The sequence below is a fragment of the Callithrix jacchus genome, chromosome 14, assembly GCF_049354715.1.
Source record: "Callithrix jacchus isolate 240 chromosome 14, calJac240_pri, whole genome shotgun sequence".
Lineage (NCBI taxonomy): Eukaryota > Metazoa > Chordata > Mammalia > Primates > Cebidae > Callithrix > Callithrix jacchus.
This window is the reverse complement of record NC_133515.1, coordinates 23,473,141-23,492,731: the sequence shown is the minus strand read 5'-3', so window position 1 is coordinate 23,492,731 and position 19,591 is coordinate 23,473,141. Positions and strand designations below refer to the sequence as shown.

Sequence of the window (19,591 nt, the reverse complement as noted above, 5' to 3'; positions counted from 1 at the left end):
CTACAGCTCCATGGGTTGTCTCACCCACTTCCTCCTCATCTCAGGGTCTTCTGTAATGATGCTATAACGACAGCTAACCATTAGGCACTTGCTACATGTGAAGTACTGTTCACAGCATCTCATAATTCATTTTCATCTCAGAACAACAGCCCTTTGAAGCAGCTGCTATTACTACCCCAAGTGTCCAGACAGGCAAACCAAGTCATGACACGGTTAAGCCACTTGCCCAAGGGCATCAGGTTCCTCAATGGCAGAGCCAGGATGTGAGGCCAGGCAGTGTGGCTCTGCCAGAGCATGGACATCTGACCACTCCCCTGTTGCCTCGCAGGGCCCATTGGAGCAGAAGCAGCAGGGGGCTGAGACTAGCCAGCCAGGGTCTGCCCCAGACAGGATGCCTGTGCTGCAGCCTTGAATCTGCATAGCTGCCAGCACTCAAGGGACTCATGACTCCATGGCCTGGTCCAGATCCAACGTGAGAATGTGTGTGCACAGACCCAGGTCTCACTTGTATCTCCAGCCACCTGAGCATTTCAGCTTTGGTGGTGGCTCTTCTCGCTGTGGGGTCCTAGTCCTGCACTTGTCATGGATTCTTTTGACCTAACCTGAGGGCCTCCTGTGGACATGTGGGCTGTCCCAAGAGTCCCTGGTTTTCCCCAAGCCTGCTAATTGCCACGCAGACCCCTGACAGGTGTGGCCTCTCTGTGATGGAGGGCGTGGACTCCCCTCCTGCCCACTGCCCCAGCCTCACTCTGCCACTGGGTTGGAGCAGCTCCCCAGGCATTTGTTGGGATTTAAGTCCATTTTAATGCAGCCATTGCAGTGCTTAGGTGATGGAGCAAAGGGGTCAGAAGCCCCCGGGAGTGGTCTTCCCAGCTAGGAGCCTAGAATGAGGTAGGGTGGGAAGGAGCTGGTCAGTATCCATCAGGAGCAGAACCTCCACCCCCCAATGCCATTCCTGTCTGGGTCTTAAAATCTTTTCTCTCCAGACCAGGAGCAGGGAATTGTTCTGAACTCAGAGCCTTCCAAGCCCTCCACATCTTATCCCACCTGCCAGGCACATACTGCCTGTGGCTCTACACTGTGTCTGAGACGCAGCCCCAGCTGGGTGCACATGTTCCTTTTGCTTGTCTCAACCTGGTGCACACCTTCTCTAGGGCACCAGTGGAGGGCAAGACTTGGGGTTCAGATCTTTGAGTACTCCATGGACCCCACTTTGCAGTGAATCCTATAGAGAGCAGGCAGGAGTGGACTCCTTGGGGGCTCAGGAGGGCTATCATCCCCAGGAGCTGCTGTTTGCTTTCAAAGAGCTGGAGCTGCTCCGGTTTTCTTCTTTCCCTTATAAAAAAAAATGTGAAGAGGTACAAGTACACACAGGGAAGCACACAGCTTGCATGGCCGACTTTACACATTTCTACAGCCAAGGATTTGTCTCCCCAGTGAAGTTGCAGAACCTTCCCAGGTTTAAGTGAGAGCAACTTGGTTCTGCCTGCCCAGGCTTGCCCCTGACCTCCTGAACCTGAGCCTGGAGGCCCCGCAGGACAGGCTGGGGATGCAGGCCTCTAACCTCATCATGGGTAGGTCCTCCAGGGCTCTCGAAGGCCCCTCAAGGCCCTTCTAACATGAAAGGGAGCCATCTCCGTTCATGGAGTAGGTTCCAAGGAGTCTCTGACTCAGTCAGAAACTCACCTAAATGTTAATCATAACCTTCAGGCCAACATGTGTCACTTTTTTCTGCTGAGATGCCAGCTACAAAAGTCCTGACTATAGGAGATCCAGTGTATTTTCTTAAAAAGTAAATCAGTTCTATTACTTTGAATTCTGAACCCTTAAAAGAAGAAAGTGGTGGGTCAAAGCTTCCTCAGGCATTGGATGACACTTTGAAAGTCTTTCTGAGGGAAAAAAAAGTTCTTTTCTCTTCAATCAGTGCCTGCAGAATCTCCTTCTCATTTAAGTGTTGGTGAAGGGATTCTATTGTCTCTAACCCAAATAGTCTAAAAGATTTGCATTCATTCATGTATTCACTCACTTGGCAAAAGTTCATTGAGTGTCTTATATATCAGGCACAATTTATTCTAAGTGCTCAGGAATTAGCAAGGACAAGCCCCTGCCCTCATGGGGCTGATGTTCAGTGGAGGTCAGAGGCATAAGATAACACACAGGGGAACCAGTGACCAAGACAGTGAAAGCTGCAAGAAATAAACAAGGCAGAGTATGGTGGGCCAGGTGTGGTGGTGGGAGCAGAGAAAGGAAGGCCTCTCCTCTGATCAGGGTGATCAGGAGCAGCCAGAGAAGAGTGGTCCAGACTGAGTCACTAAAGATGTAAAGCCCAGCACAGCAAGTGGGGAGGAAGGTGCTGCATAGGAGACATGAGAGGGAGGGAGCCATGGTTGGGGGAGATGGGCTTGAGAATTAGGCCGGGCTGCAGGGCGACGGGGCATGCCCAAGAGAGGGCTGGCCATACGTTCCCAGGACAGTGGAGGGCTCTTGTCATAGGAGCAACATAATCTGATAGAAACTCCAGATTACAGGAGACCGAGGGGACATGATGACTGAATGCAATATACTATCTGGAATTTTCTGTCGCTATAAAACACATGATAGGGGCAAGTGGTCAAATCTGAAGGAAATATATCGATGTAATAATAATATTGCATCCATGTTAATTTCCTGATTTTGATCGCTGACCTCTGGTTATGTAAGAGGATGTCCTCATTTTGGGGTGTACACACTGAAGTATTTGGGGGAAAGGGGCACCACATAATTTACTCTCAATGTTCAGGAAAAAAATCTGATGAGAAGGTAGCAGTTGGAAGAGAGAAGGATAAAGCAAAATGTGGCCAAATGGTAACATCTGGAAACTCTGGGTAAAGGCTATAAGGAAAGTATCTCTACTATTTTGCAAACTTTTTGTGCGTCTCAAACTATTTCAAAATAAAAATTAAAAAATTAAGAGCTGTGCTTGGATTGTCACTGTGCCTGGATTGTGGTCAGGAGCAGAAGTCAGAAGTCCACCCTGGGAGACCTGGGATATGGAAGAGGGGAGGTAGGGCTTCCTGATGTGGAAGGTGAGGGACGAGAAGGAATCAAGGATTCTAAAGGATGATTTGGGTCAGAGCAATTGGCGGGGTGGCGCTTCCTGAGACTAGAAGCAGGAGTGGGAAGTGGGTTAGGTTGGGAAGGGGCTGGGGTGGAGGAAGAGTGAATGCAGAGTTCTGTTTTGCTGTACCACACTCTCATAAAACACAACACCAGGGAAACAGGGCCTTGAGCATCTGTGAGAGGTAGATGGTGGCCCAGTGGCCTGTATGGAGCATCTATGAACACAGGCCAGACGGGGCGCAGGAGGATGTTAGACTCCCCCAGGAGCTTTTACAAAATAACCACACCAGAGGCCCACCTCTCTGAGTCTCTGCTGGGACTACAGTGTCATATTATTTAAGGTTCCTTAAGTAACTCCGGTGTGCAGCTGGGTTTGGGGGCTGCTGAATGACAGCTTGCTCAAAGCTGCCAGGAATGACTCCAGCAATGGCAGGGGAGCCACAGCAACATGGGTCCAGTAAGCCTCCCTGAGGAGAATGCTTTGAAGGACAGTACTCAGCAAGGTGCTTTCTGCCTGTTTAAATTTCTGTTATAGTTGCAAAATGATCAATTCTCATTTCTGTTTCCCTCTGCCAATTTGCCCTGGCATAGGCATCCATGCCTCCAGCCAAATTCAAGGTGAGTAGAGGACAGAGTAGCCTGCAGGGCCCAAGGCCAAGGCCATGGCAGAGTGGAGGTGAGGTGGCGTCAGGTTGTGAGCCTGGGGCGGGTCCAGTCATCATCTGGTGAGTCACAGGCTGCTATTGACAAACCCAAAGAACTCGGTGAGGTCGGAGACAAGAGGCGGAGCTGTGGTGTGGACACCAGGAGGGCAAGAGGTGGAACTGAATCTGTGTGTGGCGCAGGCAGTGAACTCGGGCGGGTCATGCTGTGCTTGAGCCTGGCTTTCCATAGCTCAGGAGAGTGTGGAGTGTGAGGGGGATCTCATAATTATGGGAAAAGTGTCATCGTCGTCCCCTGAAAAACAAGGACAGGAAGACACATGGGGCAGGCTCTGAGACTGCACATTCAGGTGTGAACACTTAGAGGGGAAAATGATTATATTGGAGAGCAGACCACAAGGCACATTGCCCCCAGTTAGACAGCAAACTCTTCCAGGGGAGCTTCCACTTCTGATTGCTCAATACTGTGCAGAAATGCCCTCCATGGAAGCCTCCACAGGCCCACACTTTCCCCTCCACATCCCTCTCTGGGCCAGACTGCCTATCCCTGCCCCAGCCAGGAAGGCTCAGAACAGTGGCTGCTCCCAGGTAACTCTCAGCCTGACTCCAGCTCTAGTCACCAAGCTCTGGGGATGGCCTTCTGATGGCTTGCAGATAAATGCTCTCACCCCTGCTGGAAGATCTTAATAATAATATTTTAAATTGTGTCTCTCTGTCTGTGGGGCTGCAGGCATTAGCCAGTGTCCCTCTGACTCAGCAGGATCTAGCAGTGCCTGGCACCTAGTAGGCACTCCACAAACAGTTGTTGGATGGGTGCGTGACAACTGTCTGATGAGGACTCTGGTCAATCATCTTCTATGAAAGCCCAGCCTGTTCTTGGCCACTTAGCCTTCATCATATGTATGTACTGTTTGCCATTTTGAAGAGTAGTGAGAACACAGAGCCTATTCAAATGACAGACCTCTTTAAACAGCAGGTCCAGCCCTTTAGCACAATGGCTCTCCCATTTAGAGGCCCCTTTTTGCTACACGGTAGCCCCTTCCTCCTCCCTCATCTCACCTGTTCAGGCTCTGAGGACACTACTTCTCCTCTCCTTTTAAAAAGCTGCTGCCCAGAGCCATAGTGCTGCCAGGATTCTGATAAATATATTCCCCTGAAGAAAATAACTGACCATGTCTTGATGAATGTACTATCACTGGCTGCTCTGGGTGGCGTGTGCATTTTGGACAATTTAGTTGCTCCTAAACTTGGTGGCTGGCATAAAACAGAAGTCTTCAAGAGTCAAAGAAAAAGGACACATTGGGGAAATAAATGTCAATAGCATGGGCTGTTTCATGGAGTATGCCATTTGCCAGTCCTTCGAGCAACCCAAGCTCAGTCTCGCCTAAGGCTGCAGCTGCCCGCCTTTTCTAAATCGCCCTTCCTTTGATAACCACAGGGCTGGCATCTTCAGCAATCAGGGCTCTGCTTGAATGTCACTTTCCAGTGGTGCCTTCCCTGGTCACCCCCTCAATTCCACCTTCACTCTTATTATTTGGGCAGCAGGCTTTGCAAACACTCTGGGAGCCCCAGGTCTAATGTGTGCTAGAACCTGGGATTACTAGACCTGGGAATGGCTATGGGATGACTGATAGGGAAAGACGCAGGTCCTAATCTCTGGGGGTCTTGTGGTTGGCAAGGCCTGGACTATGTGCTCCATGAGAACAAGAGCTGTGTGAATGTCATCCTTGTGTCCCTAGCGTTGACACAGTAGGTGCTCAGGGAACGCCTGTGGGATGACATAGCTCTTGCTTCCGGAAAAGTGTGCCTACCCTAGCAGCCTGGAGAAGGTAAAGAAATACTAAGTTGGGTGGGAATGACAGCGGCTCCCTGTCTTCCTCCAGACCCCTGATAGCATCCCTCTGTGGGACCCTGTCATATATGGTCTTTCACAGTGCACCCTTAGGCAGCACCCAGACAGAAGTTGCTCAAAACTTCCCTCCAGAGGATATCAGGCATAAAGTACTTGCTGGCCATCAGGCCAGGGCAGCCCTGGGGCACAGTGGCTGTTTTCTGATGGTGTCTGGGAAGAGGCCTCTGGGAACTCTTTCTCAATGGAAGCAGGCTAACATCATTACAGGTCACATCCCTGTCGATTTAACGTGGTTCAACCCACAGGACTGACCTGCCTAGCGGGGCTGTGAAGGTTTAGGCAGACAGACAGACACACAAAGGGCCTAAGGTGTAAGAGGGAGTACACTTACCCCTGTGACCAAAACCCTATGTGTGGCCAGCGTGGCCGATTACTCATGGTCTGGGGAGGAGGGACTGTCGGGTCTAGAGGTAAAGTCTAACCCATGGAGTCCGAAGCAATGGGAAAGGAGCCCCGTGTAGATTAAATAAACACATTCCCGCTTGTAGATCCCCTTCTCTAAATGCATAAGGCAGATGTACAAGCTGAAGGACTTTGGACTCAGTGAGTTGTGGCTTATGTAAACAATACCACACTGACTTAAAAATAATCCACAAGGCAGGAAAAAAAAACTACTTTCATTGTTACAAATCTGAACTAAGATTACATTTTTTCCCCCTGTAATTGCTTCTCAGGTCAGTAAATAGACCTTATTATAAGGAGTTGGGGAGGGGAACAGCAAATCAAAATAAAGTACAACCTTTTTTTACATTATTTATGGGGTGTTTGTTTTGTGGTCTTAACTCTTTGAAGAACTGAAGGACTATATCAAGCAAGTTAAATGGCTTCATTCTAAGAAATATCAAATAAAACCCTAATTTCAGAGAGGCAGAACTCTACCAGTGTTCCCAAATGCCAAGAACCTCCTAAGTCCTGTTTTCCGGGACTTAAGTTATTCTCCTTAAACCTACCATGATTTTGTTGAAAATATCCGAAGTGGATGCAAGCCTTGCCCAGGGAGAGTATCCTGAATGTGTGATTCCTGTTTTCTACAACTCAGCGAGAGAGGAAGACCCTGACCAAGAGGAGAGCAATGATCACTGCTCAGCAGAAAGCAGCTTCTCAGGGGCTTGACATTTGAAACTGAAAAACATTGACCTCAGTTGGTCAGCTGAATTACCTACTCTTCTTGGCTGCCTCTTCCCCATTCTAGCCACTCTCTGTGAGTTTAGTGTTTTTTTTGTTTTTTGTTTTGGTTTTTTTGAGACAGGGTCTCGCTCTGTCACCTAGGCTGCAGTGCAGTGGTGTGATCTCAACTCACTGTAGCCTCTGGCTCCCAGGCTCAATACTCCCACCTCAGCCTCCCAGGTAGATGGGACTACAGGCATGCGCCACCATGCACAGCTAATTTTTAAAAAAATATTTTGTAGAGATAGGGTCTCACTATATTCCCCAAGCTAGTCCTAGAACTCCTGGGCTCAAGCAATTCTGCTGCCTCAACCTCCCAAAGTGCTGGTCTGTGAGTTTAGTTCTGATGACTGAGTCTAGCTATCTGAAGATGCTGAACGCTGAGCTCCAAAGAGGGCTGGCCTCTTCCCTGCACCTCTGTGCTGGACTTCTTCAGCACCTGTGAGGGGCCCAGCTGAGCCTGTGGCCAGTAGAGGAAGGGGAACCTTCTCCCTCATATGGTCCCACAAGGGACTACAGGAGGTCTGAAGACATCCCCACAGTTCTCTGACATTATCATGTCTGGTGTTGGTGGCCACTCTGGACACTTGCCCTCTCACATTTAGGATTTGTGCCATCCACATAGCTCTGATGGCTGGCAGCAGTGTCTGACTGCATCCCAACTCTGCTGAGCAAGGGGTACACATAAGACAATAGTAGCCAATAGCCCAAAGCAACCTTTAGGCCAAAAGAACACACATGTGTGTGAAGGTCTGTGTGTACTCATGCCTGTGTGATGGAAGTTGGGAAAGATGCCCGATATTCATTAGTCACCTTCCTTGTACCTGCAGTTTTTATACATCTTGTTTCTTAGTGCCCCTGTTGGCTTCCAAAGGTAAAGATTATTGAGGTCCAAGCACATGAGGGCTATTTCAGTTTCCTAGAGTTTCTGTCACAAGTTATCACAAATTTAGTGGCTTAAGACAACAGAAATGTATTTGTTTACAGTTTTAGAGACTTGAAATTCACAGTCAAGGTATTGGCAGGCCATACTTCCTCCAACGGCTGTTTTGTGACAAGTCCTTCTTTGTCATTTACATCTGGTGGCTCCAGGATTCCTTGACATGTGGCTACATCACTCCAATCTCTTCCTCCATTCTCCCATGGCATTCTCTCCTGTGTGTGTATGTGTGTGTGTGTGTGCATGTGTGTGTGCACACGTGTGTATGGGGTCATTTTGAATCTGTGTCTTCTCTTCTGTTTCTTATAAGAACACTCGTATTTGAATTTAAATTCACTAAGACAATCCAAGATGATGTCACCTTAAGATCCTTAACCCAGCACTTGGGGATCCCAAGATGGGTAGATCACTTGAGGTCAGGAGTTCAAGACCAGCCTGCCCAACATGGTGAAACCCCATCTCTACTAAAAAGACAAAAATTAGCTGGGTGTGGTGGTGCATGCCAATAATTCCAGCTACTCAAGAGGCTGAGGTACAAGAATCTCTTGAACCCAGGAGGCAGTGGTTGCAATTTGCCGAGCTTGTACCACTGCACTCTAGCCTGGGCGACAGAGTCTCTATATTAAAAAAAAAAAAAAAAAAAAAAAAGCCAACAACAACAACAACAAAAAAAAAAACAGATCCTTAACCCCCCAAATGTCACATTTACAGGTTCGGGGTGTTGGGTGTTGGGTGTGGGCCAGTCTTTCAGGGTGCCACAGTTTAATGCACTATAAAAAGTGACTTATGGCACTGTTTTGGGTACTTTGCCTGAATTATTTCCATTAGTCTTCAAACAACTTTAAGAGGCATGTGCAAATTATTCCCCCATTTTTACAAGTAAAGATACCAAAGTGCAGAGAGGGGAAATAAGCCTCCAGGGTCGCACATCTAGAAAGTGACAGAACCTGGGCAGGGGTGCTCCAGAGCCTGCTGTAGCCACTGGGTTCCTTGCCTGGCTCATAGAGCTGGTCAAAGGCAGCATTGTCACCTCCTGGTCACTGTCTTCACCTCCACCTCCTGATGTTATCATCATCACCAGTGGCATTCATATCCTGTCAGACAGACCATGCAGCACCATAGAGGCCTCTTCCTCCTGGGCTCCTCAGGTGCCCATTCCTGCAGTCACACCTGGACCCTCCCATCCTCAAATCTGGATTCCAAACACCTCTGTCCATCCTCCCCGCCCTGCAGGTCAAGATTCTCCATTGCCTCAGTTTCTTGGCTTCCTTGAGAATTTCAATGCAGTGACTCCCCCTCATCCCTCTTGAGCCTCCTTCCCAGTGCCTCTTCCTTCTCTCCTTCCTTTTCTGTCCAGCCTCTGCTCCATGGTTCCTCATCATTATTCTAGTATGAATGTTCTCAGCAACTCTGCCTTTCTATCCTTTGTCACAGCCCCTTGGCAAAATCCCAACCCCGAATGAACCCTCCCATCCGCTGTCTCCATGCCTGCTTCAGAACTGTTGGCTGTTCTGGGAGATAATCACACAATAGGGCTGGCCGATTTAGTTCTAAATTCATGATTTGGCCCATGCACTGGCCCTCAAGACTGGCAGGCAACCACTGCTCTCTCTAGTAGGCCACTGCCCACTCCTAGATGACAATGTTACTTCTTCTCTTTGTCCTCTCACCTTCTCTTCCACCCTGCTCACTCCTTCTGCTTCCAAGGGACCCTATGACTTCGCTCAATTCTCATCTTCCCAATACCAGACTAGGACCCACCCTGGCTGCTCCTCTCTTCTGCTTCTTCCTATGCTGATGGAGAAAGTTCCTCCACCCGTGCTCTGAATTCATCCCCTCCAGTTCCTCAGGAACTTCTTGCCCTCATTGTCCCTCTCTGGTTCTCTCACTAATCTCTTCGTTTTTCTAGGCAAGTGCAGTCAGCACCCGACATGCTCCTCCCACCTCCAGTTCTTCCTACCTCCAGCCCCTCCCCTTGACAACTACTTCCCATTTCCTCTATTTTCTTTTACAGTCAAATTTTTCCAAAGAATATAATTTGTTTGCAGTCTCCATCTCTTAACTCCCATGCACTCTTGGACCCACTGAAGCCTGGCTTTGCTCCCCAGTACTGAGACTGCTCAGGCAAGATCACCAATGACTCCATCTAGCCGGGCCCAGCCCACTCTTGGACTTCATCTTAGTCTTGTGACAACATTGACGCCTCTTTCTGCAAACCCTTGCCTCTCTCAGTTTCGACCGCATGCTGTTCTCCAGGCTCTCCTCACACTTCACTGGCTGGTCCTCCTTTCCAGCCCCCCTCCTTTTTCTGACTTCTCCTTGGTCTTCCTTAGGCCCTCCAGGGTCCTCTTTCTTCACTTCACAGGTGAGTTCATGAAATTCCATGGATTTAAATACTATCCTTATGTTGATCATCCCAAATCTATATCCCCAACCTGACTTACTCGAGCTTCCTTCTGACTTGCAGATCCTATTGCCTGCTGACATTTCTACCTGGAGATCTCAGATATCCCCAGACTAGCACACTGAGAGCAGGCTTTCCATCCTCCCAACTCCACCTTTGCCATTCCAGTAAAGGGCATGATGTCCTCACACCACGGGACTTGAGACTCTCTTCTTGATTGGGTCTTCTTCTCTCTTTATCTAAACCATCAAAAAGTCTTTCTGGTTTGCGCTCTAAAATCCATCTTGAATCTGTCTCCTGAAATAGCCTGGAAAACACAGCTCTACCCTCCACCCTCAGCTCAGGATACTCCCCAGAGACACTCCTCTTCCTTCAGTTCCGACTTTTCCCCACCCAAGCCTTTTCCTACCTTTCCTACTTAAAAGTCTCGTGCCTGCCATTTTCTTTTCTTGCCTATAATGCTCTTCCCTTTTTTTTATAGAGTAGCTATTCTTCCTCCTCGTACACCACAGTTTTAAATGCTGCCCATTCAAAGAGGCAGTCATTAATCAACATCATCTAAAGTAGGTTCTTCTGATATTCTTTATGTCAGCCCCTTGGTTATTTTCTTAATTTCCAGCATCACAACTTACTTTCCTTTTTGCATATTTGGTTTTGTGATTGTTGTTGTTGACCATCTCTCCCTCCCTCACTTGCATGTAGGATCCAAGAGCACCCAGGTCTTGAAGATGAACACATGTTCAGGATGTAGAACAGTGCCTGGCATGCTGCAGATGTTGAATTAATGATTAGATGATGGCAGATAGGAAATCAAGATTTAAATCCCATCGGTCTAACTTCAGAACCCTGCTGTCTTCTCACACCCCACATGCCTTCCTTCAGCAGACAGAATTCTGGAGGAGTTCAGGGTAGAAAAGGGCCCTCTGGGTGGGAGGGTCAGAGAAGGCTTCCTGGACGAGGGAAGCTGGATTTAGAAAGGGGCGATCCAGCTGTCCGCTGTGTCTTGCCTTCTGATCCCACCAGGCCCAGTGACACGCTGCCCCAATCATGGCGAAATGACACTGAGTCTGATTTGAACTTGCTCCTCACATGCATCTAGCCTATGGAAGAAGAACACTGAATATCAGCTCCTCTGCTGGCACCTTCTTTTCAGACATTCAGAAGTCTTTCAAGACACCTGTGCCTTCCACTCACTCCCTACCTCCAGCTGTCTCCATTCCTTACCACCCTCCAAATCCTGCTGACTTCAAGGTCCAGCCCCAGTCCTCCTCCAGGAGCCCTTACCCAGCCCTTCTACAGAACCTTCAGTCCTCAATGTTTCCACTTCATTTGCTTTCTCAGGACTCTACTTTCTCCCATGCCGTGGCATTGCCTTGCTGGCTTCTAAGGGTGAGTTACGTTGCATGGCAGGACCAAACCAACCCATCTGTCAGTGGCCACGTGGTGGACACTATCAGGGCAAGGGGCAAGGCCTCGTACCACAAGCCCACCCTGGTTTGGTGGGAGTCTCTGCTCGCCATCATCCTCCTTCGAGGATATTGGCTGATAGAGCCTCTGCCATCTGGAGCATTGCCAGGCATCAGGGGAGGAGGAACGGAATGTGGGAAATTCTATATCAGCTCTTAGAAGCACCCACCAAGTGCTTCATCGTTCTTCTGCTCACATTTTGTAGGCTAGAGCAATCACATGGCCATACTTAACCTGAAAGGTGAGGAGAGGAGGGAAGTAGTGAGTGCAATCTTATAATGCAGTCAGAAGCAGAAGCAAGGGAAACCTTGGTGGATAATCCTTATGGCTACCACACCACATAAAAGTTCCAAAATGTTGGCGGCTGTTTCTTCTTATGCTTTCTCTTCAATGCAGTGCTTTGCCAGCATGGGCCAAGACGCTGAGTGAGCTAGGACCCCACCTCCAAGCCTGGCAAAGACTTCCTTTCCTCTAAGAAAGGCTGTGATGCAAGAGGTAGTTGAGAATTTTTCAGAATTTTGGCTGAAGCTATCAATACTCTGGCAGGGTTTTGCATAAAACTTATGGGAGCTGACCTCTCCTTGATCTTTATTTTTGAGACTCAAGCCCCTTTTCTTTTTCTGTTAGTGTTCAACCCCCTCCACCTTCACCCCCATCTTCTAGGTCTCTCTAGAACTGGCCATGGTTTAAATGTTGGTTGAACAATCTTCTGCCTGACCCTGAGAACACAAAGTGCCTCCTTTCTGTTGGCTGTAATGTATGGAGGCTGAGCACTTCTCAAAGGCCAGCACTGAGTTCAATCCTCTCTCAGATCACTGGATTAATTCTTGTTACAAATCAGCTGGTGGAAGCTCCATTGTTCAGGGGATTTCACAGAGGAAAACTCTAAGGTTTAACAACTGACCCGAGGCGCTTGACTGGTGGGCAGTGTCTCTGGGCACCTCCCTTGCTGACTCCCCTGCGCCACCTGCCTCGTGACTGGGCGCCCGGCTGAAGGGGTGAGTGGGTGCCAAAGGTCAACTGGGAAGCGTGTGGCCAGCTCTCTGGGGAACTAAGTGTTCTGTGTGGGGGCTGAAGTGCAGAGATAATGGTGGAATTTACCTCTCAAGACGGCAGGGCTAAGTGTGACTTTTGTTTGATAAGCCTGGGTTTTATGTCTTTAGGAGCAAACAAACAAACCATAAAGTGGCAGTCTGTTGGAGTGAGTCCCAGATGAGCTTGCAGGAAGGGAGAGGCTCTGGGCTCTGCCCCTGGGGAAGAGTGAGAGGGGCAGGCACAATGATCGTGTAGGGAACTCATAGAGCTTCCCTTTCCTCACGTGAAAAGTAAGTCAGATTCTGTGGTAATGACCCAAAGCCCACTTAAAGGGCTCATTAATGAGGAAAACACTGGTAGTAAGAACAATGGCTATATTACACTGATGCCACGTGCCAGACAAGAGAACTTTCTATGTATCACCCATTTTAGATATGAGGAAAGTGAGGCTTAGGCAAGTTTAAAATGCGTCCAAGCTTATACAGTTAATGAGTGATGGAGCCAGGTTAGAAGCCCAGCAATTCATCCAGGCTTTGCACAAGCCACTAAGCTTTACTGTGGAATGTTGACAGTGAAGATATGAGGGAGTGGCGATGATAAAGACGGCTATGATGATGATGATTATGATGACGCCAAACTCCTTGCTAACTGGTTACTCCATTATTCGCCCCTTCCAGAAGTGTAAGCTTTCCCTGGCTGCCCAGCCACAGGGGATAAGTAGCTTTACTTGTAGGGGAGAGGTACCCGGTGAGCATGAGCCCTCTCTTATCTGTTCAGTTCCATTTCCAGGGCACACGGTGCAGCGCCAGCCTGGGAGGCCACTCGTGCAGATGTGCTGAAGGAAGACACTTTCCAGGGCCAAGTTGATGCAAACTCTGTGGAGCACAGCTCCCCCTGCCCTGAGGTGTTTTCCTGACCCTAGGTTCTAGCCAGCCCTTTTCTCTCCAACCTAGCATGGTTCCCTCTGCTCCATCTCATCTGCGGAGCCTAGAATGCACTGTCTTGACCTTTCCACCTGCTTAAAGCCTACTCATCCCTCAGGGCCTAGCTCAAGAACATGCGGTTGGTTGCTTCATTCTTTCCTTCCTTCATTCATCCATTCATATTTTTCAATCTTGTTTGTGAATTTTCTGCAATGTGTCAAGTATGTGTGGTGTAGAAGGCCGAGCATGGGTTGCGGCTAGACACAGGTTCAAATGTGTCTTCTCAGCTGTGTGACTGAGCAAGTCATGCCCTGAGCTTCAGTTTTCCCCTCTGTAAAATCTGGATAATCAGTGAGACTGGGTGAGCTGAGAGAACCATAAACACTAACTTTCTCCCACAAGTGCCCTCTCTCACACCCTTTCACAATCTCCCTGCATCCCCAGCTCCCCCAGGCACTGCTTGAGTGGGAGCAGGCTAATTCAGCAAGTCAATCAATGATCACAAGGAAGGCACTGGGGCCCAGGGCTGGTCTCCTCTTGACTGTAGCATTAAGACCATGACTAGATTCAAGGCAAAGTCTCAACAAGAGCTGGTTGGCTCCCCAGACCACTGTGCAGTTCCGTGGAACACAGGCCTTCCTGGGTGTCCAGATCAGAGTTGGGGAAGGCATGCAGGCCTTCAAGTCTTAAGGGCCAACCTGTTAAAGACTTGTCAAGAGAACGGAGCACAGCTCCCTCCTGCTCCAATCTGAGCCAGCCTAGGCAGAGCCAGCATTTGGTGATGGTGACACATCCCAGCCAGGCTGGGTGAGGACACCTGAGCTTCCTCCATGTTCCAGCAGGGACTCCATGTTCATCTTGATGGGAACCAGCCCTCTGAGGGAAGGGGAGCCCACCTTGGAGGCCCTGCTGTTGGCTGGTGGAGCCTTTTCCTCCTTAGGGGCTGACTCAACCTCATGAGCATGGACGAGCTTCTCAGGAAGGGTCCCCAACCACCAAGACTGAAACCCTTTTCCTCCCATACTGGCGATCATTCTCATTTGCACTGGTCGCTCATTGCCCACTCTTTCTAATATGCTTGCCCTCTCCTCTGTGTTAGCCATGCAGGACAAATGCAAAGGGAAGCTAAGAACCTATTTTAAAAGCCTGCAGGCAAAAGGACAGTGGACTGAGAAACCACTGCCTTCTCCCCGTGACGATGCACTTACATCATCTGAGAATTTCTTCCCAAATGAGAGGAAGAGACAGGGAGGGCTGCAAATGAAGGGAGGGAGAAAAAGGAAAGCTCACGACAGGGAGAGACTGAGAACCAGAGAAAGTAGGCCCTGTGGGTACAGCCCTATCTGGCTCACATGGGCGGTGAGGACAGAGCAGAGGATTTGCCTTTTGCTCATGAGGAGAGGAAGGGAGGGGGCTTCAGGGCTGCTCTGGGGCTGCAGAGTCAGAGCCCAAGCCCCTAGCAGGGTCCCCTAGCCCAAGAGGCAGAATGTGCAGCCAGGGCAGCCTCTGGACCTCGTCAGTCAAATCACACACAAAAACCCGGGGCCACCATGGGAACTGCAGATTCTATAGAGTGTGTGGGTAGGAAGGTTAGGGGTTGAAATTTTATTCTTTCTTCCTCCTTCCTTGAAAACTCTGATCACACACATACTCACTCATGCACTCACTCACCCATGTGCACACCTCTTCAAAACCTGACCTATTCCGTCTTTGTCAGAAAGAATCTATGTCTTCACTGAACTTAGAGAAGACCAAACCTGCCTCCTCTCTCTTTGCAAAATCAAATTGCATTTACTTTTCTTCCAAATCCAACAAAAATAAATTTAAAATATTATAAATAGTTACTGAGCTTCTAAGCATTGTTACAGTACTGAAAGTGAGAAAATTAATTGTTACCTGGCCCAGGTTCTTCACTTTAGCCTAAGCCCAAATTAAAGTGGATTTTTCTCTTCTAGTGATCTATTGATGTATAGCGAGCCATCTCAAACTCAGTAGCTTAAACCATAACACCAGTCCTTTTTTATCAGCTCTCATAGTTCTGGGGGCAGACTGAGCTCAGACAGGCCACCCGGGGTCCCTTTTGTAGTTGTGGTCAGGCTAGGCTGGAGTCACCTGAAGGCTTCTGTATTGACAGGGATGGTGGTGGATGGTGGTTGATGTTGTCTGTCAGTGAAATCTCAGCTGGGGCTGTTGGCTGGAACACCTCTGTATGGTCTTTTCATGTGGCCTGAGCTTCCTAACAGCATGGCAGATGGGTTCCAAATGGGAGTGTCCCAATATGATCAGGAGGAAGCTGTACTGCCTTTCATAACCTGGCCTCAGAAGTCACATGATGTCACTTCTGCCATAGTTGCAGTTCCATCCAGATTCAAGGGGATGGACAATGAACCCCACCACTCTTTGGAAGGAGTGAGAAGCCCATTTGGATAGAAGATCTCATTGCAGTCATCTTGGCTAATACATTTTTTTAAATGTTTTTAGAGTATGGAGGTGGTATTCTTTTTAAAAATTATCACCCTCATTATCACACTGCATCAGTGTACCATGGGTTCGTCAGGCCAGCCCTACCCTTTGCAAACCTGTTCTGACTTCCAGCTGCACTAACTTCTCCCCCCTTCAGTCCAGGCCCCAGGGTGTTCAACCCAGAGCCCGGAGGCCTGTGCCCTCCTGCCTTGGGTCCCGCAGGGCAGGGCTCCAGTCACTGTTGTCCTCATTCCACTCTCCTACTTATCAGTACAGGGAAAATTGCTTGCAGTCTGCAGACTTGGGTGTGAATCTCAGGTCTGCATTTACCCTTTACCGTCCTTCTTCATCAAATGGAGATGAAATTCTCTTCCCCTCAGGACCACCAGGTAGGTGGAATGAGAAGTGGCAAATCACTCAGTATATGGAGAGTTTCTAATGCTGATGGCCAAACTGGCCAATCTCCCTCCCACTTTGTAAAGCAGACCAAGCTGCCTTTACTATTATCATCACATGCATGGTAAGTATGAGGAAAGTAGGCTTTGCGGGACTGCCAGAGTTGTCCTAGGTGTTCTCTCCACCCAGTCAGCAGCCTAGCTGCTCTGCTCTGTCCCATGTGCTGGACATTGCGCTGGGAGCTCCATGTACAACCAGAGAGCTGCCTATCTTCTGCATGTTGAGCACATACCATGCCAGTTTGCCTAGCCCATAGAAAAGGCTGGGTGTGGTGGCTCACGCCTGTAATCCCAGCACTTTGGGAGGCTGAGGCAGGTGGATTACCTGAGTTTAGGAGTTTGAGGCCAGCGTGGCCAACATGGTAAAACTTCGTCTCTACTAAAAATATAAAAATTAGCTGGGTATGGCAGCGCATGCCTGTAATCCTAGGAATCTGAGGCAGGAGAATCCCTTGAACCCAGGAGGTGGAGGTTGTAGTAAGCAGTGATCGTGTCACTGCACTACAGCCTGGGTGACAGAGTGAGACTCCATCTCAAACAAACAAACAAAACTGAAAAGGCTTAATACAAGTGTGTTGGATGGCAGAGCTAAGTGCTTTGAGGCAAAGATGCCTCTTGGGGAGCTCTTGGGCTCTGTAAGTAGCTGTTGGAGAGATCTTCCCAGAACTGGCTCCCCTAGTAGCCTCGGGCTTTGATTCACAGGTCACAGTTGCTATATACTCAGGTCTTTTCAGGAACATGTCTGGGTCCAGGTAGGTCTGTGCAGAAGCTATAATCCAGCTTTAGTCCTAAAAATGCTAATTACCTTTATGTGGCATGCCATATTGAATCAGTTAGAGATTCCTACAAGTATCCTCAGATTCTGATTCAGAAGGGGTGTATGAGGACATCTGCATGTCAAATCTCCCAGGGAATGCTGGGCCAGCCAGGCCAGGGACCCCTAGAAGCTCCACCCCATGTAGGAGCACAGCCGCCTAGTAGAGTGGTTACAACTGTGGGCTCTGGTGCTGATGGCTGGGGTTTATATTCTGGGTCCTGCACTTTCAGTAACTCTGGCACCTTGGCTTGTTACTTAGACATCCTGTGCCTCAGTTTCCCCATCTTTAAAATGGAGATAATAGTGGTGGTGGAATCAGGATGCTGTGACAAGGATTAAATGAGTTGCTGCACCAGAATCTCAGCTTATACCAAGCATCCCACAAAGCAGGGTGGATGGGTGGAGTGTCTAGTTTTTGGCTATCTTTTGTGAGTTCCTTGAGTGTTGGTTCTAATGAAGCCAGAGCCTTGGCCCCGCTTGCAGGGGGAAGGAAGGAGCCTTTCTCAAACTCCCCTCCAAGACATAGATCCTTTCCCCCTGAGAGCCCACAATTCAGTGGAGACAACATAAGCCAGACATACACACAAGAGGGATTTTTTTCCAAAACACAATGAGTGCAAAAGACGGTTTCTATGGTTACTACACACACCTTAAAAAAAAGGAGAGATGTATGTGTGTGCTTAACACAAGACAGAACCCAAAGACAACTTTGAGATTGCTTGCAGTAGACAGGCAGGCAGAGGGAGGGTGGGGAGAGGGACAGGCTGCCCACCACATGTCCTTGGCATGGCCTTGACCTACAGCCACTTCTGTGGCTGAACCAGGAAGCAAGAAGCCTCCAGTGGTTGTTGGCCACACAGTGCCAAGGGCCAGTCCCTTCTAGGCCAAACCAGAGACAGGGATGTGATTCTCCAGTTAATTTTAGTCAGATATGAAGTCTCAGTCCTGCTTCAGGGGTAGGGAAAGAGATCAGTATCTTTGTGGCCTGCAACCGTCACACATTTCCTAAAAATGTATGTTCACTGCTTTGCTCTTCAGCTTAAGTGACCAAATGAAGATTCCTTTTCCCTGGAATCACTCTATGACTGTCAGGGCTTTCAGGGAGTGAGAAGCTCACTCGAGGATGCTACGTATTTGTGAATTTATCTTCTCTTTAAGGTACAGGTCCCAGTTCTGCCCTGGGCAATTTTCCTGTATTGTCTTGAGTCTGGAGCTTTCAACTTGGGTGCGTCTCAGAAATCTTATTGATTTCTGCTTCTCTGCCCTCTAAAGGAGATAATTTTACTCCTAAACGAGTTGAATTATCTTCTGAGGATGGGCCTAAATTCTTGCTAAATATACCTGAATTAACTCTGTCACTGTCTAAATGTTTGTGTGTCCCCATAAATTCCTATGTTGAAATCCTAACCCCTCAGGTGATGGTATTGGAGGTGGGGCTTTGGGGAGGTAAAGAGGTCATGAGAGTGGAGTCCTCATGAATGTGATTAGTGTCCTTATCAAAGAGGCTCAGAGCTCACTTTTGCCTCTTCTGCCATGTGAGGACACAGTGAGAAGACAGCTGACTACCAACCAGGAAGAGGACCCCCACCTTTATCTCTGACTCCTCAGCTTCTAGAACTGTGAGAAACAAATGTTTGTTGCTGAAGTCACTCAGCTTATGATATTTTTGTGATAGGAGCCCGACTGACTAAGACAAAGTCCTTCAGAGGAGATCTTGGGAGAGTTGCATATCAACGTCTTTTCTATTTCCACTCCCTCCATTTCCTATTTTCTGCAAATTGCACACCCACTAATTCACTGGGTATCTAAGTTGCTTAATAGATAAGCTGGAGATGTGTGGCTCTCCATCAGATCCATAAAGAGTAGTGGCGGTGTAGACACGGCTCTGTGAATTCAAAGATGCTGGCATCTTTCAGGATGCCTGGACACTCCATGAGAACAGCTGTGATCTTACCTCCTGAGGTGCCCGCCTCCTTTTACACTGTCTCATTATATTCTGAACAGCCCTGTGAGGTTGGCAGCATGGTCACCATCCCTACTTTGCAGATGGGGAAGTGGAGGCTCAGAGGGGGTGTGCAACTGGGCCGAGGCTGCAGTGCCAGTGAGTGATGGAGAGCCACACTGCACCCAGCCTGTCAGTCTCCGTGAGCCCTTACCTCTAGGGCTCTTATCTTTCTGGCTCTACACAGAGATCATGACCATCTATGGGCTCAATCTGAGTGCGCTCAATATGGATCTCTGCCACTG

At 48.7% G+C, this 19,591-nt stretch overlaps 1 protein-coding gene across 7 annotated transcripts in view; it reads left to right on the top strand.

The window, feature by feature from the left end:
• The window catches only part of BCL2L11 (BCL2 like 11), a 93,491-nt gene that overhangs the window by 52,573 nt on the left and 21,327 nt on the right, over positions 1–19,591 (top strand). The gene's annotated exons all lie outside the window — the stretch shown is intronic.